The sequence below is a fragment of the Mus caroli genome, unplaced genomic scaffold (genome assembly GCF_978045245.1).
Source record: "Mus caroli unplaced genomic scaffold, Mus_caroli_1 scaffold_7, whole genome shotgun sequence".
Lineage (NCBI taxonomy): Eukaryota > Metazoa > Chordata > Mammalia > Rodentia > Muridae > Mus > Mus caroli.
In genome coordinates this window covers 80,650,913-80,678,422 of record NW_028227262.1, presented here as the reverse complement: position 1 = coordinate 80,678,422, position 27,510 = coordinate 80,650,913, and the positions used below count along the sequence as shown (strand labels likewise).

The 27,510-nt window shown below is 38.9% G+C and overlaps 1 non-coding gene and 1 pseudogene across 1 annotated transcript; one reads left to right on the top strand and one right to left on the bottom strand.

Moving 5' to 3' along the window:
- Nucleotides 1–1,010: 1,010 nt before the first annotated feature.
- On the top strand, nucleotides 1,011–6,927 carry LOC147003959 (synaptojanin-2-binding protein pseudogene; annotated as a pseudogene).
- A 658-nt stretch (nucleotides 6,928–7,585) lies between these two features.
- Nucleotides 7,586–7,706, bottom strand: LOC115032883 (small nucleolar RNA SNORA40). Its single transcript, XR_003838534.1, has one exon. It is a non-coding gene; the product is annotated as a small nucleolar RNA SNORA40 (small nucleolar RNA).
- Between the last annotated feature and the right edge of the window lie 19,804 nt (nucleotides 7,707–27,510).

Sequence of the window (27,510 nt, the reverse complement as noted above, 5' to 3'; positions counted from 1 at the left end):
TAAAGACCTAATAGTTTCTTCTCTGTTGTGTATTCCCTGACAGCAGGATATTGTTCTATATTACCCCAGTATATCTTTGAAATATGTTGTTCAAATTAGAGAGTACATACACTAGAAATGTCATGTATAATTTTAAATCTTTCAAAAGAGATTCATTCTCTGGAGACATACAAGTGGTTTGACCTCAGGTGTCTGGGGACTCAGGGTTTGTGCTAACTACTGAGATGAGTAAGTCCTGCACCTGTTCCCAACAATATCTGGCTCCCAAGGATTTGCATGTTCTCAGTGCACAGCCTTGGGGACTTCTTCATATACCATCATACTCTGCCATTGTTATTGCAGTCAGGACTCAACATGGACATGAGGGCCTCTGCTCATTTTCTTGGGTTCCTGTTGCTCTGGCTTCCAAGTAAAATGAACTAAAATTGGAATTTCACTGTTATGCTGTGATTAGTATTGACTGGCATTTGGGGAAGATATTCTTTTACCATGCTTACCTATATGGATATTCATTATGTCTTCACTCCTAGGAGATAGATGTGACGTCCAGATGATTCCATTTACCATGTCTGCCTCTCTGAGAGAGATAATCATTCTCAGTTGCTAGGAAAGTCAGGACATTATTTAATCTGGTACCAGCAGAAACCAGGGTAATCTCCTTAGCCCTTGATCTATGATACAACTAACTGGGAAGATGGAGTCCAATCAAGGTTCAGTGGCAGTGGATCAGGTACAGATTTCACATTCAAGATCAGGAGAATGCAGCATGGGAATTTACAAGTATATTACCACATGTAACATATTTGTGTTCCTCCCAGAGTGGTCTAGAACTTAAAAGGAACATCTTTCTTTTATGGTCCAGGAGTCAAATATGTTAGTTCTTTGTGAGAGAGAGAGGTACTGAGAAACTTCAGATTACTAGTTGCAGCTGAGGGCTCTGAAACATGACATCATTGTCTACAGTTTAAGTGCAATGCATTTATCTTTTAACCTCATCAACTGTAATACAAATGATATTGCATCTGCCTCAGGAGACTAGTGAACAGGTGTCCTCTTACCAGCCAGCAATGGATGAGCATGAGGGTGAGTGAAAACCCATTCTGATCCTACCAGCCTTGTCTGCCTTTGTTACTCACCATCCAGTAAAGATGACAGGAAACTAAGACCCATTCTTAATTAAAACTGTCTCCTTTAATAAATAATTTCATCATTTATCACATTTTATGCTTTTAAATAGATTTCATTTTGTTTATATAAATACTGCAGGTTCTATTTTCCCTTTGTTTTTTTTAATTTTTAATATTTTTTATTAGGTATTTTCCTTAATTACATTTCCAATGCTATTGCAAAAGTCCCCCATACCCTCTCCCCAACTTCCCTACACACCCATTACCATTTTTTTTGGCCCTGGAATTCCCCTGTACTGAGGCATATAAATGTTGTGTGTCCAATGGGCCTCTCTATCCAGTGATGGATGACTAGGCCATCGTTTGATACATATGCAGCTAGAGTCAAGAGCTCCGGGGTACTGGTTAGTTCATAATGTTGTTCCACCTATAGGGTTGCAGATCCCTTTAGCTCCTTGGGTACTTTCTCTAGCTCCTCCATTGGGAGCCCTGTGATCCATCTGATACCTGACTGTGAGCATCCACTTCTGTGTTTGCTAGGCCCCAGCATAGTCTCACAAGAGACAGCTATATCTGGGCCCTTTCAACAAAATCTTGCTAGTGTATGCAATGGTGTCAGTTTTTGGAAGCTGATTATGGGGTGGATCCCTGGATATGGCAGTCTCTAAATGGTCCATTCTTTTATCACAGCTCCAAACTTTGTCTCTGTAACTCCTTCTATGGGTGTATTGTTCCCAATTCTAAGAAGGGGCATAGTGTCCACACTTTGGTCTTCATTCTTCTTGAGTTTCATGAGTTTATCAAATTGTATCTTATATCTTGGGTATCCTACGTTTTGGGCTAATATCCACTTATCAGTGAGTACATATTGTGTGAGTTCCTTTGTGATTGTGTTACCTCACTCAGGATGATGCCCTCCAGGTCCATCCATTTGGCTAGGAATTTCATAAATTCATTCTTTTTAATAGCTGAGTAGTACTCCATTGTGTAAATGTACCACATTTTCTGTATCCATTCCTCTGTTGAGGGACATCTGGGTTCTTTCCAGCTTCTGGCTATTATAAATAAGGCTGCTATGAACATAGTGGAGCATGTGTCCTTCTTACCAGTTGGGACATTTTCTGGATATATGCCCAGGAGAGGTATTGCTGGATCCTCCAGTAGTACTATGTCCAATTTTTGAGGAGCTGCCAGACTGATTTCCAGAGTGGTTGTACAAGCTTGCAATCCCACCAACAATGGAGGAGTGTTCCTCTTTCTTCTCATTCTCCCGAGCATCTGCTGTCACCTGAATTTTTGATCTTAGCCATTCTGACTGGTGTGAGGTGGAATCTCAGGGTGGTTTTGAGTTGCATTTCCCTGATGATTAAGGATGTTGAACATATTTTTGGGTGCTTCTCTGCCATTCGGTATTCTTCAGGTGAGAATTCTTTGTTCAGTTCTGAGCCCCATTTTTTAATGGGGTTATTTGATTTTCTGGAGTCCACCTTCTTGAGTTCTTAATATATATTGGATATTAGTCCGCTATCTGATTTAGTATAGGTAAAGATCCTTTCCAAATCTGTTGGTACTCTTTTTGTCTTATTGACTGTGTCTTTTGCCTTGCAGAAGCTTTGTAGTTTCATGAGGTCCCATTTGTCAATTCTCGATCTTACAGCACAAGCCATTGCTGTTCTATTCAGGAATTTTTCCCCTGTGCCTATATCTTCAAGGCTTTTCCCCACTTTCTCCTCTATAAGTTTCAGTGTCTCTGTTTTTATGTGAAGTTCTGTGATCCACTTAGATTTGACCTTAGTACACAGAGATAGGTATGGATCATTTCCCATTCTTCTACATGATAACAACTAGTTGTGCCAGCACCATTTGTCGAAAATGCTGTCTTTCTTCCACTCGATGGTTTTGCTCCCTTGTCGAAGATTAAGTGACCATAGGTGTGTGGGTTCATTTCTGGGTCTTCAATTCTATTCCATTGGTCTACTTGTCTGTCACTATACCAGTACCATGCAGTTTTTATCACAATTGCTCTGTAGTAGAGCTTTAAGTCAGGCATGGTGATTCCACCAGAGGTTCTTTTATCCTTGAGGAGAGTTTTTGCTATCCTAGGTTTTTTGTTATTCCAGATGAATTTGCAGATTACCTTTTCTAATTCGTTGAAGAATTGAGTTGGAATTTTGATGGGGATTGCATTGAATCTGTAGATTGTTTTTGGCAAGATAGCCATTTTTACAATGTGGATCCTGCCAATCCATGAGCATGGGAGATCTTTCCATCTTCTGAGATCTTCTTTAATTTCTTTCTTCAGAGACTCGAAGTTTTTACCATACAGATCTTTCACTTCCTTAGTTAGAGTCACGCCAAGATATTTTATATTATTTGTGACTATTGAGAAGGGTGTTGTTTCCCTAATTTCTTTCTCAGCCTATTTATTCTTTGTGTAGAGAAAGGCCATTGACTTGTTTGAGTTAATTTTATATCCAGCTACTTCACTGAAGCTGTTTATCAGGTTTAGGAGTTTTCTGGTGGAATTTTTAGGGTCACTTATATATACTATCATGTCATCTGCAAAAAGTGATATTTTGACTTCTTCTTTTCCAATTTGTATCCCCTTGATCTCCTTTTGTTGTCAAATTGCTCTGGCTAGGACTTCAAGTATAATGTTGAATAGGTATGGAGAGAGTGGACAGCCTTGTCTAGTCCCTGATTTTAGTGGGATTGCTTCAAGCTTCTCACCATTTACTTTGATGTTGGCTACTGGTTTGCTGTAGATTGCTTTTATCATGTTTAGGTATTGGCCTTGAATTCCTCATCTTTCCAAGACTTTTATCATGAATGTGTGTTGGATCTTGTCGAATGCTTTTTCCACATCTAATGAGATGATCATGTGGTTTTTGTACTTGAGTTTGTTTTTATAATGGATTACGTTGATGGATTTCCATATGGTAAACCATCCCTGCATCCCTGGAATAAAACCTTCTTGATCAGGATGGATGATTGCTTTAATGTGTTCTTGGATTCGGTTAGTGAGAATTTTATTGAGGATTTTTGCATCTATATTCATAAGGGAAATTGTTCTGAAGTTCTCTATCTTTGTTGGATCTTTCTGTGGTTTAGGTATCAGAGTAATTGTGGATTCATAGAATGAGTTGGGTAGAGTTCCTTCTACTTCTATTTTGTGGAATAGTTTGTGTAGAACTGGAATTAGATCTTCTTTTAAGGTCTGGTAGAACTCTGCACTAAACCCATCTGGTCCTGGGCTTTTTTTGGCTGGGAGATTTTCCCTTTGTTTTGTAAAGTATGACTCATTAACTTTCAGAATATGTTTTTACTTCTCAAGAAATATTTCCTTTCTGACAGGATAATGGAACGGTTCCCTTTTACCTATCTTTTTCAAACAATATTGACTGCATTTTTTATTATAAGTACATACACATTAACCATCTTATTGTCTTCATGTTAATATTTTCTGATTGTTTTGTGCAATTTTTCCTTTGTCCCCATTTGTTTGAGGTTTGGTATTTTTATATAATTATAATATTTCACTTTTTCTTTCACTTTTATTAACATTAGTTAATTTAAAGCAAACTGTAACCTCCCCGGCCTAAAGCAGGCTGAGCCAGACCTTGACCTTGCTGTCATTAAAGAGATTTCCTAGGGTGGAGCCTTCCTCCTTAGATCACTCTATTGTTCAGCCACTGCCTCTGTTTCCCTTCAAGATACTGCTTACTGCTGGGAGGCCACTGAGTTATTCCAGAGGCTATACCCTATCCTGCAGCTGGTTCCAGGCTCCAAGGATGAATTGGCAGGAATGCCCCCTCCCCCTTTTATAAGCGCATTTGCCATTAAACATTTGAGCTTTGATCAGGAATCTTGACTTAGCTCCATTTTTCTCTCGACCTCCTAGTTTCCCCTCTCTTTTCAGCCCTGGCTTGCCTCCCAGGTGTACCTGTTTCTTGTGAGCTACAGGCTGGCTCGCAACAGCAAACATATCTTCAAGATAAATTACCTTTGAATTCAGAGAGTAGTTATTTTGCTCTCATTTTTAAACTTTTCTGGTAATCATATTTTTTGTTTGGAAGGGAAATTTTACTGTTATTTTTTGTTAGAACTTTGGCAATATCCAATTTTCTCTTCATTGGTAGTTTTTATAAATAAAGATTATTTATTTATTTATGTATTTATTTAATGCATATAGTGACATTGTTGCTGTCTTCAGACGTACCAGAAGAGTGGACTGGATTCTATTAAAGATGGTTGTGAGCCACCATGTGGTTGCTGGGAGTTCAGCTCAGGACATCTGGAAGAGCAGTCAGTGCTTTTAATCATTGAGTCATCTCTACAGACCTCCATCATTAGCTTTTTAGGAAAGAAATAACTCCGATTTCCCTTTTGGTCAGAAACTCCACCTGCCCCTGTGGCAGCTCAGTGTGCTGGGTCTTCCACCTGACAGCCCTGCCTGTCCCCAAGGAGAACTGCTCTAACCAGGAACGCAGGATCCTGACCTATCTAGAGACACTAGAAGCCTGCTCTAACCTGGGACACAGGAGGCATACCCTAACCAGAGACAGCACTATTTGCCTCCCAGGAGGGCTGCTCCAAGTAAAGAATCCCAGGAGAGTTAATACTACATATAACCAGATGGAGAAAGACACGTTGAAGAACATAAACAAGAGAAGCCAATGCACTGCTCCAGTTCAAGATTCCCAGGACAGTTAACAGCACATATACTCAGGTGGTGAAAGGCAAGTTGAAGAACATAAACAAAAGAAGTCAATGTAATTTAGGCACCATCAGAGTCCAGTTCTTCTACCACAGCAAGCCCTGGATACCTTAACATACGCGAAGAGCATGATTCTGATGTAAAATTCCATCTCTCAAAGATGATAGAAGCCTTTAAAGAGGATAAAAATAACTCACTTAAAGAAATACAGGAAAAGACTTGCAAACAGGAGGAGGTCCTTAAAGAGGAAACAAATAAATCCCTTAAAGAAATACAGGAAAATACAATCAAATTGAAGAAAAATGTCCAAGTATAAATATGGAAATAGAAAGAATAATGAAATCACAAACAGAGGAAACATGGAGATGGAAAACCTAGGAAGGAGATCAGGAGCCTCAGATGCAAGCATCATGAACAGAAAAAATGAGATGGAAAAGAGAATCTCAGGCATAAAACACATCAGAAAAAAAAAAAAGATTTGCTAGCCCCAAACATTTAGGAAATTTGGGACACAATGAAAAGATCAAACCTAAGGATAACAGAAATAGAAAAAGCTATGCTGGGGAGGTGGCGCAGAGCTTGATTCACTTTCACCTGCTCTGGGCACATGCTGACCCCGGGTTTCCGCCCAGAGAGCAGTCAGATAGGAATGGACGGGTGGATTATTTAGTCACGGAGGAAGAGATCAACCTGACGATAGGACCCTCGGGGCTGGGCTTCAACAATGTTGGTGGAATAGATCAACAGTATGTCTCCAAAGACAGTGGCATCTATGTCAGCAGCATCAAATAGGATGGGGCTGCGGACCAGGATGGGCGACTCCAGGAGGGTGATAAGATCCTCTCAGTAAATGACCAAGATCTGAAGAATCTGCTGCACCAAGATGCTATAGACCTCTTCTGTAATGCGGGATGTGCTGTGTCCCTGAGAGTACAGGACAGGTTACCAGTGCAGAACGGACCTATAGTACATCGAGGTGAAGGAGAGCCAAGTGGAGTTCCTGTAGGTATGGTGCTTCTACCAGTGTTTGCCCTTACCCTGGTAGCAGTTTGGGCCTTCGTGGGATACTGAAAGCAGCTTTGAAATGCTTGCTGTCTTTCAGTGTGTCCAATGAACTACCTCTCTCTCACTCACCATCTCTGACATCCTCCCATATTCTTTCTTCTCCATATAGCCAATACATGATTTAAAGTGACTGCTTATCACCCAAAACCCTGCTATTCAAAACCCCCAATTCTAATGGAAGAGTACAGGGGTTATTTGAAGAAAAGCTGTGGTGGGGGTGGGGGGAAGCCTTGCTTAGAATGAATGAGAAGTCACATATTTTACTAGAACTGCCAATAAAAACTCAGCTATCATCCAAAGAGGAAAAGCTCAGCCTTCCTGTCTCCATGGACGACACCTTTCTCTTAGCTGGCGTGCTTTGAAAGTAGCTGTGCTATGTGAAAGGGGGAGCTGATTTTTTTTAATGCTTTTTCTTGGGAAGTATTTGTGGCCTTTAATTTGTAACTATATACCTAGATGCCTATATTGGATATAGGCAAATGAAGTTTTTTCTTTCTTTCTTTCTCTTTTCTTTTTTTTTTTTTACTTAAGAAAACACATGTATACAGTAATACACACACACACACACACATACACACACAGTAGCATAAAATTGATGCCTTATGGAGAATTAAAGAAGTAAGAAAGCTACTGGTTCTTGGGTTTCTAATGGAAACTTTTTGGGGGACTAGGGGATCATATTCCCTCATATATAATCAAGACTCATAATGAAAAATGAGTTCTGGATTGTAAAGAGAACTCACTTTTTCCACTTGTCTGTAAGTCTTTATCCACAAGTTAAAAACATACACAGTGCTAAGGGATGATCACAACTGAAACATTTCAAGAACTATTAGCAGAGCATGTATATTGAGGATGGGGAAATTAGCTTTAAAAGAGAATGCTCAGTCAGTGACTGTGATGGTTTGTATATTCTTGGACCAGGGAGTGGCACCATTTGGAGGTGTGGCCTTGTTGGAATAGGTGTGACCTGGTTGGAATGGGTATGTCACTGTGGATATGGGGCATAAGATCCTCACCCTAGTTGCCTGGAAGTCAGTCTTCCACTAGCAGCCTTTGGATAAAGATATAGAACTCTCAGCTCTGCCTGTGCCATGCCTGCCTGGATACTGCCATGCTCCCACCTTGATGATAATGGACTGAACCTCTGAACCTGTAAGCCAGCCCCAATTAAATGTTTTTTTATAAGACTTGCCTTGGTCATGGTGTCTGTTCACAGTAGTAGAACTCTAACTAAGACAGTGACATTAGGAAAATAATGACTGAAGCAATTAGTTAAAAATTGTAGAGCAACTGGTGTTACTCAGTAGCTACAGTGCTGTGGGAAACTGTAGTAAGGCAGCTCTACTCAAGTCAATTTGTTCAAAAGGCTTTGGGGTATAGATGAGTCCCACCAGTCTCTGAACTGCCTTAGTTGCTATTTTACAGTACTGTTAAAGGATCCATTGGCATGGGATGGGAAGCAGCAGGGCCAAATAAACCATCAAGACATCTGAAAAAGATCATGTCCCAAGGTGGCACTTGAACCTTCAAAGCTGCTTAACAATTTTCAGTTTCTAGTGTCAGACAAAAAGCCTAAGGGAAGGAACTGCCCTCCTGGCAGGATGGACCTGAAATCAGCCTGCTTCTGACTGAGTTAGGATGAGAAGGTATGGGTTTTCTTTATGAGAAAAAAAAAAGTATTTTTTTGAAAGAGATATTTTCCCCAAAAGCTATAAACACTAGTTTTGGTTTTAATAAGGTTAATGGACCATTTTTCAGAAAAGGAGAAGGAATAAGTTTCGTTTGTTTGTAGAGGGTACAAGGAAATTTGGTGAGCTGTGAGACACCAAACCGTGGGAAACTAGGTCCCGCAGTTACTCTCACCCTAAAGATCCGGCTGACCCTTTTTAAAATTTTTTTCATTTATTTATTTATTTATTATTACGCATTTTCCTCAATTACATTTCCAATGCTATCCCAAAAGTCCCCCATACCCTCCCTTCCACTCCCCTACCCACCCATTCCCACTTTTTGGCCCTGGTGTTCCCCTGTACTGGGGCATATAAAGTTTGCCTGTCCAACGGGCCTCTCTTTCCAGTGATGGCCGACTAGGCCATCTTTTGATACATATGCAGCTAGAGTCAAGAGCTCCGGGGTACTGGTTAGTTCATAATGTTGTTGCACCTACAGGGTTGCAGATCTCTTTAGCTCCTTGGATACTTTCTCTTATGTCACCCCCTCCTTCATTGCCTCCACCTGGCGCTTGAGACTGCCAGCTTCACTCCCTCCTTCACTTGGTGCCTAGAACTGCTTAAGATTAAGGCAGCCTCACCTCCTCCTCCATGTCTTCGTTTGATGCCTGGGACTGTTTATGGGACTCCAAGATATCTACAAGATGTTTGACGGCTTCCTGGGACTCTGAGGTCAGGGCTGGCACGCCAAGATAAACTGCAGAATGTTTGAAGGCTGCCCGGGACAGTTTTAGGGCCGACATTCCAAGATAAGTTGCAAGAAGCCTGTAATCAGCATCCACCCCAGATGTCCATCCCTTTCACTGTGTTTTATATCCCCTTGACACCTCCCCAATTTTCTTTCATTGTGTGCTCATAACCTGGCTCTTTGCCTTCATTAAACAGACCTTGACAACTCTTTGCTTGGTCTCGCTTCCCTTTCTCTGCTCATTTCTCTTTCAGGCCCTGGTCCTTCTCGACCCACGTAATAACTAAGTCCTGCTGGATTGGACAGTGAGCATTTCTGAGGAAAGCCTGAGTACACAGTGTAGATGATGAGATGCCGGAGGTGCAGGGATATTGGCGAGGTGGGAGCTGTCCTGTTCATGTAGCATCTAAGTTGGTTTTAGAATACTGAGGATAGTTGAACCAAGCCTATTTTTTCCACTTTAACAAAATAATTTCCTTCTTTTCAATAAATTGGCCAGGCTATTATTTTGACATAAGATTATGAAGAGTTTTCCTGACAGTCTAGCAGTCACTTAACAGATGTTGATTGCACACTAGTGTTGTCAGCACACCTTTATAAAAAGAGAAATGCACATACTTCATCCAAAAGGACATTGTGGGTACAATTAGGAAGGAAACCCTTAAAATGGAGTTAGTTATCTAAGTGTAAGTTGTTTATATTACAGACAGCAAAAGAAAAAACTCCTGAGATCTAGGCACTGAGGATTTCATACAAGAGGGAATCATAAGGTGCCAATCATCTAGTAAGAGCATGCATAAATAGAGGAAAAGTTAACCTTATCAGGGTGAGTAACAAACACAACCAGTAAGAAAAATATTGCCATCCAAAACAGAGCACAGTGCGGCAACATAGAAGATAAGCAGATAACAAGCAAGTTATTGTAAGGAATTCAGAAAAGGAAAGCCATCTCGTAGTGGCATCAGGGGAGAATGGAAAGCAAAGTCTTGAACAGTCCAGTGAGACTTTGCCTGTGGGTAAACTCTTGATGCAGGGAGACATTTGCTTTAAACAATCTTCACATAACTAAGCCATTCAGTTCTTTTTGAAACTGACTTAGTAACAGGAGTCATTGTAAGCTCAATAGAAGGCAAGATGTATTCCAGATCTCTGGAGGCCCAATGTGTGCTTCCCTTCTTGTATCTGATGGCATGGGTAACAGCTCTGCTATGGGCCTGCTTACTTCTAGTATTCACCTCAGGGCTTGGAAATTGATTTTGAAAGGCCTTCAGACATAGAAAGTAAAACTAATGGCAAGGAGGATAAAACACTGCTGTGTGTTGTATTGTTGATTTAAATAAAAAATATCATTGGTAGAAGTTTTACTTTGGTTGATAAGGATTCTGGTAACACTTGGGTCTCCTTAGGAAAGAAACACTTAACTAAAACATTTAATTTTTAGGCAAATACTGTAATATTTCACTCAGTTATATGAAAACTAGATGAGATGTTGAGAATCTATATAGATTATTCAAATTTTATGTTCCTTATAGCCTGAATCAAATATTCCTACCACCTTAAAGATTATATATGATGCACCTACCACATAAATTATAATGTTTAATGCTGTGAAAATTGATTATAGGTATTTTGAAGTTTCCATAAAGTATTCTTATATTTGTCATTGTTAATTATATGTAATTCTAAAAGACACTGTTTGCTTCAGTTTTTTTTTGTTTCCTTTTCCTACAGTTTTCTGTGTGGGTGATTTCATGTAATTAATTGGACAGTCTAACCACAGGCAACAAATAGAAATGGTATTTGTAATTACAGTCTATGCCAGAGACTTTCTTAAACTGATTAGTAACACTATGACTTACCCTGAGATCTAAGTATTGCTATAAAGAGACTGAAGAGGAGAGAATAAAGTATTTTCCTAGGACTATATTGTTGGTAAGAGAGAATCATGACTTAAACTCTGGACTATGGATGGCAGTATCAGTAATATTCCCTCATGGCTAGCAGTCCTTATGCAAGGTCTCTGAACAAAAGCCATAATGTATTACCTGCAAATGCTGGGTTTCATCCCATACTTATGGAGTGAGATGAGTGTGTGGCAGCCAGCAACTCTGTCCTTCTAGGTAACTGGTTAATGCTGAGCCTTGAGATTCACCACTGTCAGGAGCTCTCTCTCTGCTTAGAATCACCTGGACAGTGGGCTGGTCAGCCTACATTAAATAAGAACATGTGGGACTAGAATTCAGTCAAACTGAAATGTATTGACTGAAATTCAGTCAAACTGTAATGACAAACATGTCATTACATGTTTCATCAGGTGGCTAAAATGTACAGCAGATTCTGTTGGAAATGTTCCATGGCATTTCAGTAGCCAGAATGAAGAACTTGGCTAAGTCCAGAGCCCTGCTCTCTGAGCATCTGCCCCAGATACAGCCGCAGAGTATGAAGTGGGACATTGTTTTATTCCTAGGTGCTCAGGACAGATTGATCAACCTCCAGTAACATATGTGGTTAATAAGTGCTTCAGCTTGTGCAGTCATTAATAACCAAGTCATAGGATAGTGAATTTAAAATACTCCTGGGTAAAATTTATATTAGAATGGAAAAAAATGAGGGTCAGAAAGGTGAGCTAACTTCAAGTTAGATAACCCCCTCTATTTTGTTTGTTTTAGCGTGTCCACAACATGAAAACATACAAAAGCTATATTTTAAAACTCAGTTTACTTTCATCTTTTCTCTTTAGGCTTTCAGTAAAGACCAGAAGAACTGATAGACAGCTAGAGAGGATCGTGTAGGCATCCAGATAGAATGGGAGAAATCATGGAACAATCTGAGAAAACTAATCAGGTGTTGTTTTAATTACATTAGTTTTAAGTTAGATACAAGCTGTTCGTAGTATTTTGGGTTTTATTGTGCAAATAAGCAATTAAAATATATTTAGAAGCCAAGTATAATGGTACATGTCTTTGCTCGCAGCTTTAGGATGCAGAAGCAGGCAGATATCTGTGATTAGGAAGGTAGCACTAGATTTCCCTCTCCCCCTCCCCTGCCCCTCCCCCTTTCTCCCTCCCATTCCGCCTCTCCCTCTTCTACCTCTCCTACCTCTCCCTCTCCTACCTCTCCCTCTCCTACCTCTCCCTCTCCTACCTCTCCCTCTCCTACCTCTCCCTCTCCTACCTCTCCCTCACCCTCTCCTACCTCTCCCTCTCCTACCTCTCCCTCTCCTACCTCTCCCTCCCCCTCTCCTACCTCTCCCTCTCCTACCTCCCCCTCTCATACCTCTCCCTTTCCTACCTCTCCCTCTCCTACCTCTCCCTCTCCCTCTAAGTCTCCCTCTATGTCTACCTCTCCCTCCCTCCCTTCCTCATTTTCTCTCTCTCCTCCTTCCCTACCTCCCTCTCTCCCTCTTCCCCTACCTCTGGTGTGTGTGTGTGTGTGTGTGTGTATGTGTGTGTGTGTAGTCAATAAGGATTTTATTTTACCCACTTTCAATGGAATGTATCTTTGTACAGATAATGATTTTTTTTTCATTTAGCAGATAACTATCAACACTAGTACAGAAATGCAAAGATAAAATTTAGTCACGAAGCTGGAACAGCTTACTTTTTGAGAGTGGGTGATCTTTTATGTTATCTTTTTAACATCACTGAAGAAGTACAGGGTTTGAGTTCCTAAGCTCTCTACCTCTCACAGTAGTTTCAGGGTTGGCTACTATCCTCGGCTAAGCCTTCTTTGCTGTACCTTTTAACTGCAGAATTTTATTGAGACCCATCCTCACCTACAGTGTACAGTTATGATTTTTTAAAAAGAGACAGTATTTTAAAGAATTCTGACCAGTGGGAATGAGATTCTGAACTGCCATTAACTCTTGTGTTGATATCTATATAGAGAATTCAAAGCATGTGACTATTTACCTGATGCACTTAATAATACAAAATTTGACAGAAGAAAGCACTGCTGATGAAAAATCCAGCTCTATTAAACACTAATGCCTCTAAAAAAAAAAAGGAATAATAGAAATAGAAGAGTGTGACGATTCCTAGTTCAAATGGCCAGAAACCACCGTCAACAAACTCATTGAAGAAAACTACTCTATCCTAAAAAAATATATGGCAACAAATGTACAAGAATCATATAGAACACCAAATAGATTGAGCCAGAAATGAAAATAGTTCCACCACATGACAATCAAAGTGGTAAATGCACAAAACAAAGAAAGAATATTAAACACTGTAAGTGAAAAGGCCAAGTTACACATAAGTACAGACATGTAGGAACAAGAGCAGACATTTCAACAGAGGCTCTAAAAGCCGGAATATCTTGAACAGATGTCTTACAGACCAAAATTAACACAGATGCAAGCTCAGATCATTCTACCCATCAAAAATATTAATCACCAGAAACGGAGAAACCAAGATATTTTATGATACAAGCAAATTTTAACAATCTAAGTTTAAAATATCTTTGCTATATTGAGCCATTTAAATAATGTCTGGATTTCATTTCAGCAGATATCTGGGTTTTGGGTGTTAGGTATTCACATTTTCGGTGGGACTCTTGTTATAAGCACAAACTGCTTTACAGTCATCCCATTCCTGATTTCTTCAAAATGTGCTAGAGAGATGGCCTGGATTTCCTCCAGGAGAAGGAGATATAGCTCTTGGTGTTTTATGAGAGAAATTGCAACTCAAGTCACTGTTTCCAGAAGACCTTTGAATTTCTCTGTATTCAAATAGTTGCACACTCATAGGAAGTTGTCAAAAATTTATAGGCAGTAACTTCTCCACTTTGTACATAAGCTTCTCTTGGGTTGATATCTTTTGTAATAAATGAGGAAATTGAAAGAGTTTTTATATTATTAATGAGCTCATTTGCATTTATTTGCCTCAGTGGATGTTGTGTGTATTTGTTTGTGTGTGTGTGTGTGTGTGTGTGTGCAGTTTCTCTAAGAATACCCATTGTGTAAATAGTCTGTGTTTTCAGAACCTTAATCATGTATGCACCTACACTGCTACCGCAAAACTCACTGTTGTCACCACGCCTTCCCTAACTCATAACAAGCACTACAGAAAAATCCTTGTACAATATGTACAATTTATATTGGCATATTATATTCTGTATCATTTCCAAGGTGTGTGCATGAAGAATTAACTTTTCTTTGCCTACAAATAGAAGTTCTTGGTATTGAAGAACCCCGGTTCACCATTTTACTAAATGAGGAACATTTAAGCACTTAGTTCTAGCTACTTCTGGAAGAATTCTTATAAGGCATTTCTTTTTTATTTGCTTCAGTGTGAACGTGAATTTTCATTTTTCTGTACTGGTACCCAAGCCCTTTTTAAAAAAAAACTGAAATGTATAACAATTCTTCAGTTAGTGGTAGAAATATTTGTTAAGGTACTTTTTAGTGTTATCACTTTTTAGTCCCATCAAAAACATCTGATTATCCACTTCTCTTGAATCCTTACATCCAGGAGGCTAATAGTATAATTTAAATTGTGCCATTCCTTGTATAGATTTAAAAAGATTTTTTATACCAAGTTATGATATTGAATGTTTTAAAAATCTGTTTCTGTTTTCTTTATATCTTATTCAGGGAATTATCCATGCCTATATCTTTCCATGTTCAGGTTAGACTGTTTATATTGTTAATGGTGTGATTTTATTGATTTTTGAACTTTCTTCTTCTTTTTACATTCTAGATAAAAGACCCTACTTGAATACATGATTTCTATGTATTGTATTTTAGGTTGTAATACATCATTTTTTCCACTATCTAAATTTTATTTTAGACTCAATATTTTAAGTTCCAAACAATAAATATTCACACTTATGTGGTTGAAATTAAGTCAGCAAATCACAGGAAATCACTTCATTGTAATTTGCATCCTGGTTGGCTCTGTTATCATATTTTCACTTAGAGGCAAATATTTGATTAGGATATGGATTTTTTTTTTTTTTTTTTTTTTTTTTTTTTTGGTTTTTCGAGACAGGGTTTCTCTGTGTAGCCCTGGGTGTCCTGGCACTCACTTTGTAGAACAGGCTGGCCTCGAACTCAGAAAACCTCCTGCCTCTGCCTCCTGAGTGCTGGGAATAAAGGCTTGCGCCACGACGCCCGGCTTAGGATATGGATTTTAAGTACTGCAAATTTTTCTACAGGAAATAAGCACTTAGCTGTATTTTAACTCATTCTCTCTATACTTCTACTCTCTTGGGACATTTTATTGAATTAATTAATTATACTCTCTGTCAAATGATTATGAATATATAATTTTATGTAGAGTTTGGTTTGTTCTTGATGTGTTTTCATTTAATTTTTCTACTGAGTGCTGAGTTTTTTACTGTGTCCCATTTTTGTTTGATCTAAAGATTTATACATATAAATCCAAAATGTACTTTTTAAAAATTTTTAATATTTTTATTACATATTTTCCTCAATTACATTTCCAATGCTATCCCAAAAGTCCCCCATAGTGCCCCCCACTTCCCTACCCACCCATTCCCATTCTTTTGGCCCTGGCATTCCCCTATATTGGGGCATATAAAGTTTGCAAATCCAATGGGCCTCTCTTTCAAGTGATGGTAGACTAGGCCACCTTTCAATACATATGCAACTAGAGACAAGAGCTCCGGGGTACTGGTTAGTTCATCATGTTGTTCCAACTATAGGGTTGCAGATCCCTTTAGCTCCTTGGGTACTTTCTCTAGCTTCTCCATTGGGAGACCTGTGATACATCCAATAGCTGACTGTGAGCATCCACTCCTGTGTTTGCTAGGCCCCGGCATAGTCTCACAAGAGACAGCTATCTTTGGGTCCTTTCAGCATAATCTTGCTAGTGTATGCAATGGTGTCCACGTTTAGAAGCTGATTATGGGATGGATCCCTGGATACGGCAGTCTCTAGATGGTCCATCCTTTCATCACAGCTCCAAGCTTTGTCTCTGTAACTCCTTCCATGGGTGTTTTGTTCCCAATTCTAAGAAGGGGCACAGTGTCCACATTTTGGTCTTCATTCTTCTTGAGTTTCATGCGTTTAGCAAATTGTATCTTATATCTTGGATATCCTAAGTTTTGGGCTAATATCCACTTATCAGTGAATACATATTGTGTGAGTTCCTTTGTGATTGTGTTACCTCACTCAAGATGATGCCCTTCAGGTCCATCCATATGGCTAGGAATTTCATAAATTCATTCTTTTTAATAGCTGAGTAGTACTCCATTGTGTAAATGTACCATAATTTCTGTATCCATTCCTCTGTTGAGGGACATCTGGGTTCTTTCCAGCTTCTGGCTATTATAAATAGGGCTGCTATGAACATAGTGGAGCATGTGTCCTTCTTACCGGTTGGGACATCTTCTGGATATATGCCCAGGAGAGGTATTGCTGGATCCTCCGGTAGTACTATGTCCAATTTTCTGAGGAACCGCCAGACTGATTTCCAGAGTGGTTGTACAAGCTTGCAATCCCACCAACAATGGAGGAGTGTTCCTCTTTCTCCATATCCTCGCCAGCATCTGCTGTCACCTGAATTTTTGATCTTAGCCATTCTGACTGGTGTGAGGTGGAATCTCAGGGTTGTTTTGATTTGCATTTCCCTGATGATTAAGGATGTTGAACATTTTTTCAGGTGCTTCTCTGCCATTTGGTATTCTTCAGGTGAGAATTTTTTGTTCAGTTCTGAGCCCCACTTTTTAATGGGGTTATTTGACTTTCTGGAGTCCACCTTCTTGAGTTCCTTATATATATTGGATATTAGACCCTTATCTGATTTAGGATAGGTAAAGATCCTTTCCCAATCGGTTGGTGGTTTTTTTTGTCTTATTGATGGTGTCTTTTGCCTTGCAGAAGCTTTGCAGTTTCATGAGGTCCCACTTGTCAATTCTCGATTTTACAGCACAAGCCATTGCTGTTCTATTCAAGAATTTTTCCCCTGTGCCCATATCTTCAAGGCTTTTCCCCACTTTCTCCTCTATAAGTTTCAGTGTCTCTGGTTTTATGTGAAGTTCCTTGATCCACTTAGACTTGACCTTAGTACAAGGAGATAGGAATGGATCGATTCGCATTCTTCTACATGATAACAACTAGTTGTGCCAGCACCATTTGTTGAAAATGCTGTCTTTCTTCCACTGGATGTTTTTAACTCCCTTGTCGAAGATCAAGTGACCGTAGGTGTGTGGGTACATTTCTGGGTCTTCAATTCTATTCCATTGGTCTACTTGTCTGTCACTATACCAGTACCATGCAGTTTTTATCACAATTGCTCTGTAGTAGAGCTTTAAGTCAGGCATGGTGATTCCACCAGAGGTTCTTTTATCCTTGAGAAGAGTTTTTGCTATCCTAGGTTTTTTGTTATTCCAGATGAATTTGCAGATTGCACTTTCTAATTCGTTGAAGAATTGAGTTGGAATTTTGATGGGGATTGCATTGAATCTGTAGATTGCTTTTGGCAAGATAGGCATTTTTTACAATGTTGATACTGCCAATCCATGAGCATGGGAGATCTTTCCATCTTCTGAGATCTTCTATAATTTCTTTCTTCAGAGACTTGAAGTTTTTATTATACAGATCTTTCACTTCCTTAGTTAGAGTCACGCCAAGATATTTTATATTATTTGTGACTATTGAGAAGGGTGTTGTTTCCCTAATTTCTTTCTCAGCCTGTTTATTCTTTGTGTAGAGAAAGGCCATTGATTTGTTTGAGTTAATTTTATATCCAGCTACTTCACCGAAGCTGTTTATCAGGTTTAGGAGTTCTCTGGTGGAATTTTTAGGGTCACTTATATATACTATCATATCATCTGATAAAAGTGATATTTTGACTTCATCTTTTCCAATTTGTATCCCTTTGATCTCCTTTTGTTGTTGAATTGCTCTGGCTAGGACTTCAAGTACTATGCTGAATAGGTATGGAGAAAGTGGACAGCCTTGTCTAGTCCCTGATTTTAGAGGGATTGCTTCAAGCTTCTCACCATTTACTTTGATGTTGGCTACTGGTTTGCTGTAGATTGCTTTTATCATGTTTAGGTATGGGCCTTGAATTCCTGATCTTTCCAAGACTTTAACATGAATGGGTGTTGGATCTTGTCAAATGCTTTTTCCCCATCTAACGAGATGACCATGTGGTTTTTGTATTTGAGTTTGTTTATATACTGGATTACGTTGATGGATTTCCGTATATTGAACCATCCCTGCATCCCTGGGATGAAACCTACTTGGTCAGGATGGTGATTGTTTTGATGTGTTCTTGGATTCGGTTAGGAAGAACTTTATTGAGGATTTTTGCATCAATATTCATAAGGGATATTGGTCTGAAGTTTTCTATCTTTGTTGGGGCTTTTTGTGGTTTAGGTATCAGAGTAATTGTGGCTTCATAGAATGAGTTGGGTAGAGTACCTTCTGTTTCTATTTTGTGGAATAGTTTGTGAAGAACTGGGATTAGATCTTCTTAGAAGGTCTGATAGAACTCTGCACTAAACCCATCTGGTCCTGGGCTTTTTTTGGTTGGGAGACTATTAATGACTGCTTCTATTTCTTTGGGGGATATAGGGCTGTTTAGATCATTAACCTGATCTTGGTTCAACTTTGGTACCTGGTATCTGTCTAGGAACTTCTTCATTTCATCCAGGTTCTCCAGTTTTGTTGAGTATAGCCTTTGATAGAAGGATCTGATGGTGTTTTGGATGTCTTCAGGATCTGTTGTTATGTCTCCTTTTTCATTTCTGATTTTGTTAATTAGGAAGCTTTCCCTGTGCCCTCTAGTGAGTCTGGCTAAGGGTTTATCTATCTTGTTGATTTTCTCAAAGAACCAGCTCCTTGATTGCTTGATTCTTTGAATAGTTTTTCTTGTTTCCACTTGATTGATTTCCCCCCTGAGTTTGATTATTTCCTGCCGTCTACTCCTCTTGGGTGAATTTGCTTCCTTTTGTTCTAGTGCTTTTAGGTGTGTTGTCAAGCTGCTAATGTGTGCTCTTTCTAGTTTCTTTTTGGAGGCACTCAGAGCTATGAGTTTTCCTCTTAGAAATGCTTTCATTGTGTCCCATAGGTTTGGGTATGTTATGGCTTCATTTTCATTGAACTCTAAAAAGTCCTTAATTTCTTTCTTTATTCCTTCCTTGACCAAGGTATCATTGAGAAGAGTGTTGTTCAGTTTCCACGTGAATGTTGGCTTTCTATTATTTATTTTGTTATTGAAGATCAGCCTTAGTCCATAGTGATCTGGTAGGATGCATGGGACAATTTCAATATTTTTCTATCTGTTGAGTCCTGTTTTGTGCCCAATTACGTGGTCAATTTTGGAGAAGGTACCATGAGGTGCTGAGAAAAAGGTATATCCTTTTGTTTTAGGGTAAAATGTTCTGTAGATATCTGCCAGATCCATTTGATCCATAACTTCTGTTAGTTTTACTGTGTCCCTGTTTAGTTTCTGTTTCCATGATCTGTCCATTGGTGAAAGTGGTGTGTTGAAGTCTCCCACTATTATTGTATGAGGTGCAATGTGTGCTTTGAGATTTACTAAAGTTTCTTTAATGAATGAGGCTGCCTTTGTATTTGGAGCATAGATATTCAGGATTGATAGTTCCTCTTGGAGGATTTTACCTTTGATGAGTATGAAGTGCCCCTCCCTGTCTTTTTTGATGACTTTGGGTTGGAAGTCAATCTTATCAGATATTAGAATGGCTACTCCAGCTTGTTTCTTCATACCATTTGCTTGGAAAATTGTTTTCCAGCCTTTCATTCTGAGGTAGTGTCTATCTTTTTCTCTGAGATGAGTTTCCTGTAAGCAGCAAAATGTTGGGTCTTGTTTGTGTAGCCAGTTTGTTAGTCTATGTCTTTTTATCGGGGAGTTGAGTCCGTTGATATTAAGAGATATTAAGGAAAAGTAATTGTTGTTTCCTGTTATTTTTGTTGTTAAAGTTGGCATTCTGTTCTTGTGGCTGTCTTCTTTTAGGTTTGTTGAGGGATTACCTTCTTGTTGTATCTAGGGCATGGTTCCCGTCCTTGTATTGGTTTTTTCCTGTTATTATCCTTTGAAGGGCTGGATTCATGGAGAGATAATGTGTGAATTTGGTTTTGTCGTGGAATACTTTGGTTTCTCCATCTATGTTAATTGAGAGTTTGGCTGGGTATAGTAGCCTGGGCTGGAATTTGTGTTCTTTTAGTGTCTGTATAACATCTGTCCAGGATCTTCTGGCTTTCATAGTCTCTGGTGAAAAATCTGGTGTAATTCTGATAGGCTTGCCTTTATATGTTACTTGGCCTTTTTCTCTTACTGCTTTTAGTATTCTATCTTTATTTAGTGCATTTGTTGTTCTGATTATTATGTGTCGGGAGGTATTTCTTTTCTGGTCCAGCCTATTTGGAGTTCTGTAGGCTTCTTGTATGTTCATGGGCATCTCTTTCTTTAGATTTGGGAAGTTTTCTTCTATAATTTTGTTGAAGATGTTTGCTGGTCCTTTGAGTTGAAAATCTTCATTCTCATCCACTCCTATTATCCGTAGGTTTGGTCTTCTCATTGTGTCCTGTATTTCCTGGATGTTTTGAGTTAGGATCTTTTTGCATTTTCCATTTTCCTTGATTGTTGTGCCGATGTTCTCTATGCAATCTTCTGCACCTGAGATTCTCTCTTCCATCTCTTGTCTTCTGTTGCTGATGCTCGCATCTATGGTTCCAGATTTCTTTCCTCGGGTTTCTACTCCAGTGTTGCCTCATTTTGGGTTTTCTTTATTGTGTCTACTTCCCTTTTTAGGTCTAGTATGGTTTTGTTCATTTCCATCATCTGATTGGATGTGTTTTCCTGTTTCTCTTTAAGGACTTCTACCAGTTTGGTTGTGTTTTCCTGTTTTTCTTTAAGGACTTGTAACTCTTTAGCCATGTTCTCCTGTAGTTCTTTAAAGTCCTTCTTGATGTCCTCTATCATCATCATGAGATATTCTTTTAAATCCAGGTCTAGCTTTTCAGGTGTGTTGGGGTGCCCTGGACTGGGCGAAGTGGGAGTGCTGGGTCCTGATGATGATGAGTGGTCTTGGTTTCTGTTAGTAAGATTCTTACATTTACCTCTCGCTATCTGTTAATCTCTGGAGTTGTTATAGTTGTCTCTGTTCAGAGGTTGTTCTTCTGGTGATTCTAAGTATCGTCTTTCAGCAGACCTGGGAGACAGGCTCTCTCCTCTGAGTTTCAGTGGTTAGAGCACTCCCTGCTGACAAGCTTTCCTCTTAAAGGGAAGGTGTACAGATATCTGGTGTTTGGACCTCCTCCTGGCCGAAGAAGAAGGCCGAAAACAGGACCTTTCCCAGATGCTGTGTTGCTTTGGCAGGTCACAGAAGCTGTCAGCTTCTCTGGTGCTCACTCTCAGCTGTGTAGACTACGTTCCTAAGTTCAGTGGAGTCCTGGGTCCAAGATGTGCTCCCTGCTTCTGAGGCAGAGGGCTCCTGTGCAGGGCAGACTACAGTCTTCCAGCTGGGAGGGTTCGGGATGTCTGAGGCCCCAAAAGGGTGCTGTCTCAGCGGCTCTGTGGCTCCCGCCTGTCCCAGAAGCTGTATGCCTCTGTGGTCCTCACTCTCACCTCTGCAGACTAAGTTCGGTGGAGCCCCGGAGCCAAGATGGCGCTCCCTGCAGGGCGGATCACTGTCCTCCGGCTGCGTACTTTATTTTTAATGTATATATTCCCTCATATATAAATACACACATGTGTGCATATATATATATATATATATATATATATATATATATATATATATATATGTGTGTGTGTGTGTGTGTGTGTTTGTGTGTTTTTCCATGTGCATTTTTTTAAATTCCTTTCTTTCTTGTCTTCATATACAACTTGGTATGTAAATTTAGGTATTCAAAAATAGAGCTTTTAAATTTTGTTTTAGAAATTACCATATTTTTCTAAATGCTCACCAATATTTTGTCATTTTCTTTTTAATTTTTTTATTAGATATTTTATTCATTTACATTTCAAATGATATCCCCAAAGTCCCCTATACCCTCCCTGTACCCTGCTCCCCAACCCACCCACTTGCGCTTCCTGGCCCTGGCATTCCCCTGTACTGGGGCATATAAACTTTGCAAACCCAAGGGCCTCTCCTCCCATTGATGGCCACGTAGGCCATCCTCTGCTATACATGCAACTAGAGACACAGTTCGGTGGCGTACTGGTTAGTTCATATTGTTGATCCTCCTATAGGGTTGCCGACCTGTTTAGCTTCTTGTTTACTTTCTCTAGCTCCTGAATTCCATCCAATAGATGACTGTTTGCATCCACTTCCGTAATTGCCAGGCACTGGCATAGCCTCACCAGAGAGAGTTATATCAGGGTCCTGTTAGCAAAATTTTGCTGGCGTATGCAATAGTGTCTGGGTTTGGTGTTTGTATATGGGATGGCTCCCCAGGTGGGGCAGTCTCTGGATGGTCCTTTCCTCTGTCTCTGCTCTGAACTTTGTCTCTGTAACTCTTTCCAGGGTATTTTGTTCCCCATTCTAAGAAGGAACAAAGTATCCACATTTTGGTCTTCCTTATTTTTGAGTTTCAAGTGTTTTGTAAATTGTATCTTGGGTAGCCTAAGTTTCTTGGCTACTATCAACCTTATTAGTGAGTGCATATCATGTGTGTTCTTTTGCTATTGGGTTACCACACTCAGGATGATATCCTCCAGATGCATCCATTTACCTAAGAATTTCATAAATTTATTGTTTTTAATTGCTGACTATACTCCATTTTGTAAATGTACCACATTTTCTGTATCCATTCCTCTGTTGAGGGACATCTGGGTTCTTTCCAGCTTCTGGCTATTATAAATAAGGCTTCTATGAACATAGTGGAGCATGAGTCCTTAGTACAAGTTGGAGCATCTTCTGGGTGTATATGCCCAGGAGAGGTATTGCTGGATTGTCCAGTAGTACTATGTCCAATTATCTGAGGAACCACCAGACTGATTGAAGAGTGGTTGTACCAGCTTGCAATCCCACCAAAAATGGAGGCGTGTTCTCTTTCTCCACATCCTCACCAGCAACAGCTGTCACCTGAAGTTTGATCCTAGCCATTCTGACTGCTGTGAGGTAGAATCTCAGGGTTGTTTTGATTTGCATTTCCCTGATGATTAAGGATGTTGAACTTTTTTTTCAGGTGCTTCTCAGTCATTCGGTAGGTATTCCTCAGTTGAGAATTCTTAGTTTAGCTCTGTACCCCATTTTTAATAGGGTTATTTGATTTTCTGGAGTCCACCTTTTTGAGTTCCATATATACATTGGATATTAGTCCTTATCTGATTTTGAATTGTTAAAGATCCTTTCCCAATCTGTTGGTGGCCTTTTTGTTTTATTGACAATGTCTGTTGCCTTACAGAAACTTTGCAATTTTATGAGGTCCCTTTTGCCAAGTTTTGATCTTATAGCACAAGACATTTCTGTTCTGTTCAGGAATCTTTCCCCTGTGCCCATATCTTTGAGACACTTCCCTACATTCTCCTCTATAAGTTTCAGTCTCTGGTTTTATGTGGAGTTCTTTGATCCTCTTAGACTTGAGCTTTGTACATGGAGATAAGAATGGATCGATTTGCTTTCTTCTACATGCTTACCACCAATTGACCCAGCACCATTTGTTGAAGATGCTGTCTTTTTTTCCACTGGATGGTTTTAGCTCCTTTGTCAAAGATCAAGTGACCATAGGTGTGTTGGTTCATTTCTGGGTCTTCAATTCTATTCCATTGATCTACCTGTCTGTTGCTGTACAAGTACCATGCAGTTTTTATCACAATTGTTCTGTAGTATAGCTTGAGGTCAGGCATAATGATTCCCCCAGAGGTTCTTTTAATGTTGAAAATAGTTTTTGCTTTCCTAGGAATTTTGTTATTCCAGATGAATTTCTAAATTGCTCTTTCTAACTCTGTGAAGAATTGAGTTGAAATTTTGATGGAGATTGCATTGAATCTGTAGATTGTATTTGGCAGGATAGCCATTTTTACTATATTAATCCTGCCAATCCATGTGCATGGGAGATTTTTCCATCTTCTGAGAATTTCTTCAATTCCTTTCTTCAGAGACTTGAAGTTCTTCTCATACAGATCTTTCACTTCCTTAGTTAGAATCACACCAAGGTATTTTATATTATTTGTGACTATTGTGAAGGGTGTTGTTTCCCTGTTTCCCTAATTTCGTTCTCAGCCTGTTTTTTTTTCCTTTTTTTTTTTTTTTGGTTTTTTGGTTTTTGGTTTTTGGTGTTTGGTTTTTTGAGACAGGGTTTCTCTGTGTAGCCCTGGATGTCCTGGAACTCACTCTGTAGACCAGGCTGACCTCAACTCAGAAATCTGCCTGTCTCTGCCTTGCAAGTGCTGGGATTAAAGATGTGCTCCATCACCTCCCGCGGCTTTTTAAAAAATTAATTAATTTATTTATTTACTGGTCTGTTTAACCTTTGTGTAGAGAAAGGCCACTGATTTGTTTGAGTTAATTTTATATCCAGCTCCTTCACTGAAGCTGTTTATCAGGTTTAGGAGTTCCCTGGTGGAACTTTTATGGTCACTTATATATACTATTCTATCATCTGCAAATAGTGGAATTTTGACTTCTTCCTTTCCAATTTGTATCCCTTTGATCTCCTTTTGTTGTCTAATTTATCTAGCTAGGACTTCAAGTAGTTTATTGGATAGGTAGGGAGAAATGGACGGCCTTGTCTAGTCCCAGATTTTGGTGAGATTGCTTCAAGTTTCTCTCCATTTAGTTTGATGTTGGCTAATGATTTGCTGTATATATTTCTTTTATTATGTTTAGGAATGGGCCTTGAATTCAATAACTGCTTCCCATTTTCAAATCCTTAAAGTATCATATAAAAACACATATCTATAATAAACTGAAAATACTCTGAGCAAATGCAACTCTAACTACTTTCATTGACACCCTACTTGCTTACAACTTTTAAAAATGGCCAATTCTCACAGAAAGTTGTGTTCTACTTCAGTGATTTCTAATAGAATATGAAAGTTTGGAAACACCTTCTGAACATCGAAATGGTAATAGAGATATCTAGGATGCAGACTTGTGAGAACATTAAAAAGATTTCACACTTTTACCTTATTGTAGATTATGTGTGTGTCTTGTCTTTAAAAAACAGACTTAAATATTTTAAAATTAAAAACTGATGTCAATTGTTCTAAAGGAAGATTTCAGACAGTCATCCTATATTAGATCTTATAGTGGGATTCAAGAACTACTTGTTATTCCTTACATATTTAGTACGACATAAATATAATCAGAATAAATAGTTTGCAAGTGTGCACTAAATGATGAGGCATGAAGAGAGAAAGAATATGAGTATAAGCTCATCCTACTCCTAGTTACCCTTAACAAATGGAAATATTTAATTTTTGTATGATCAGAGCCATGATAATCACATGCTAGCATACATGAAGCTGAAAATGTTTTGTAAGCAATGCATCAGTTTTTACTCCTTCCCCTCCACCCTAGCCTTCTTAATTCCACTTCTGTTAGTTTCACCACTATGGGATGTCCAGGTAGGCAACACAAAAACACAAAGAACATATTCAAGAATTTAAGAGACAGATTTTTCTGCATCAAAATATGAATGGTCTTGGCCTTGGAATACAGATTTAGGTTACCCTCATTCCATGTTCCTACGTAGTATCAATCTCATGAACTTTTATGGTAAGAACAATGAAAGTCATGGACTGTATGGCATTTTCAATGCATTGGTGGAAACAGTAGTAGAAATATTAAACTACCATGGGGAAATCGTGGTAGGCCCAGATGCTGGCAGTATTCTTACTTGTCTTGTGATTGTTGGCAGCTTATGGTATATTAAGTAACTTGATAGTCACAAGGACATTAGGTCAGACAGATAGTTAGCAAGGAAGAGTTGTTGTTTAAGGTTCTAAAGTTTGCCCAAGATGAATTGAAATTAGTTCATGGACCTGTGACATTCCTACATCTCAACAACCATAATGTAATCAGCTTAGCAGAAAGCTCAGTGGAAGTCATGATTCTTTTTCAGAAACATTTGCCCATATAGTACTAGCTTCTATTGTCTGATTGTATGTTCCATGATGGCATAGTACATAGTCCTCAGTATGATTCTCTTTAGAAATCGGTGCTTGAAGGAAGAATCAGCAGTCAAGAGCATTTTACTGCTTTACAGAGGACCTGTGTTTCATTTTTAGCACTCATATCAAGAGGTTCACCAGCACCTTCTTCTTGACTTCTCTGGAACCTGTGTACACACACTGGAATTAAACTTATTCAACATAAACTCATTACATATGAAAAAGTAAATTAATAAATACACAAATGTTGTTTAAACATTCTCTGCATGGAGGAATATCTTATTAAAAACTGAGTACATCTGTCATATAGTTTGTGCTTTTATTAAAGCACAAAAATTGTACATCAAAAGTTACATGTTGGGAATAGTGTTTGAATTTTTGTGGGTATGGCTTCCTATAGGTTCTTTAATTGGGGACATGTTTATCCAGTAGGTGATTGAAGCCTACAGAATGCTAGTAAAGACAAAACCAGATTTATACTAAAGTAAAAATGTCCTATTTTGTTTGTCATATACCATATGCTGAATCCCTCCTGAGGTCAGTCAATAAAATAGGAGTTTCTTGTTTGTTCACAAACTGGAAATGAAGCTAGCTCAGGTCTAGGGGCATGACACACATCATATTATGCTACTATGGACACTTTCTTTTATTTAATTCTCTGACTCATTGACTCCACATATTAAGAGATTCTATAAACCTGTCTTAAGTGGAAAACATTAAGTGAAGAAACAGGACAAGGTGGATAGGGAAGTGATTAATTTGGGAGAATTTGGTTGTATATGAATAATGAATAAATAAAATCAAAAGAAACCTCATAAAATTCTCAAAGGATTAGTAATAAAAAAGAAAAATGAGATAAAAACATTGGTCTCCTTCTGTGTATTAATATTTAGATATTCATCCTTCCAGATATCAGAAATGTAATAAAAGTATTAACTCAAGTGTTAGATTTCAGGTCTGCAGTGTGTTTCATGCTTGTGGGTGGAATCTTCCTCAGCTGACATTGCTGTGGAATTTCAATTCTGTGGGATCTGAAGGAAAATGAGTGAAATGAGGTATAGATCTGAGGGTTTATTTAGTCCACATTCTCTGGTTCATGCCCTCTCTTTCCTCTTGTCTGTCATAG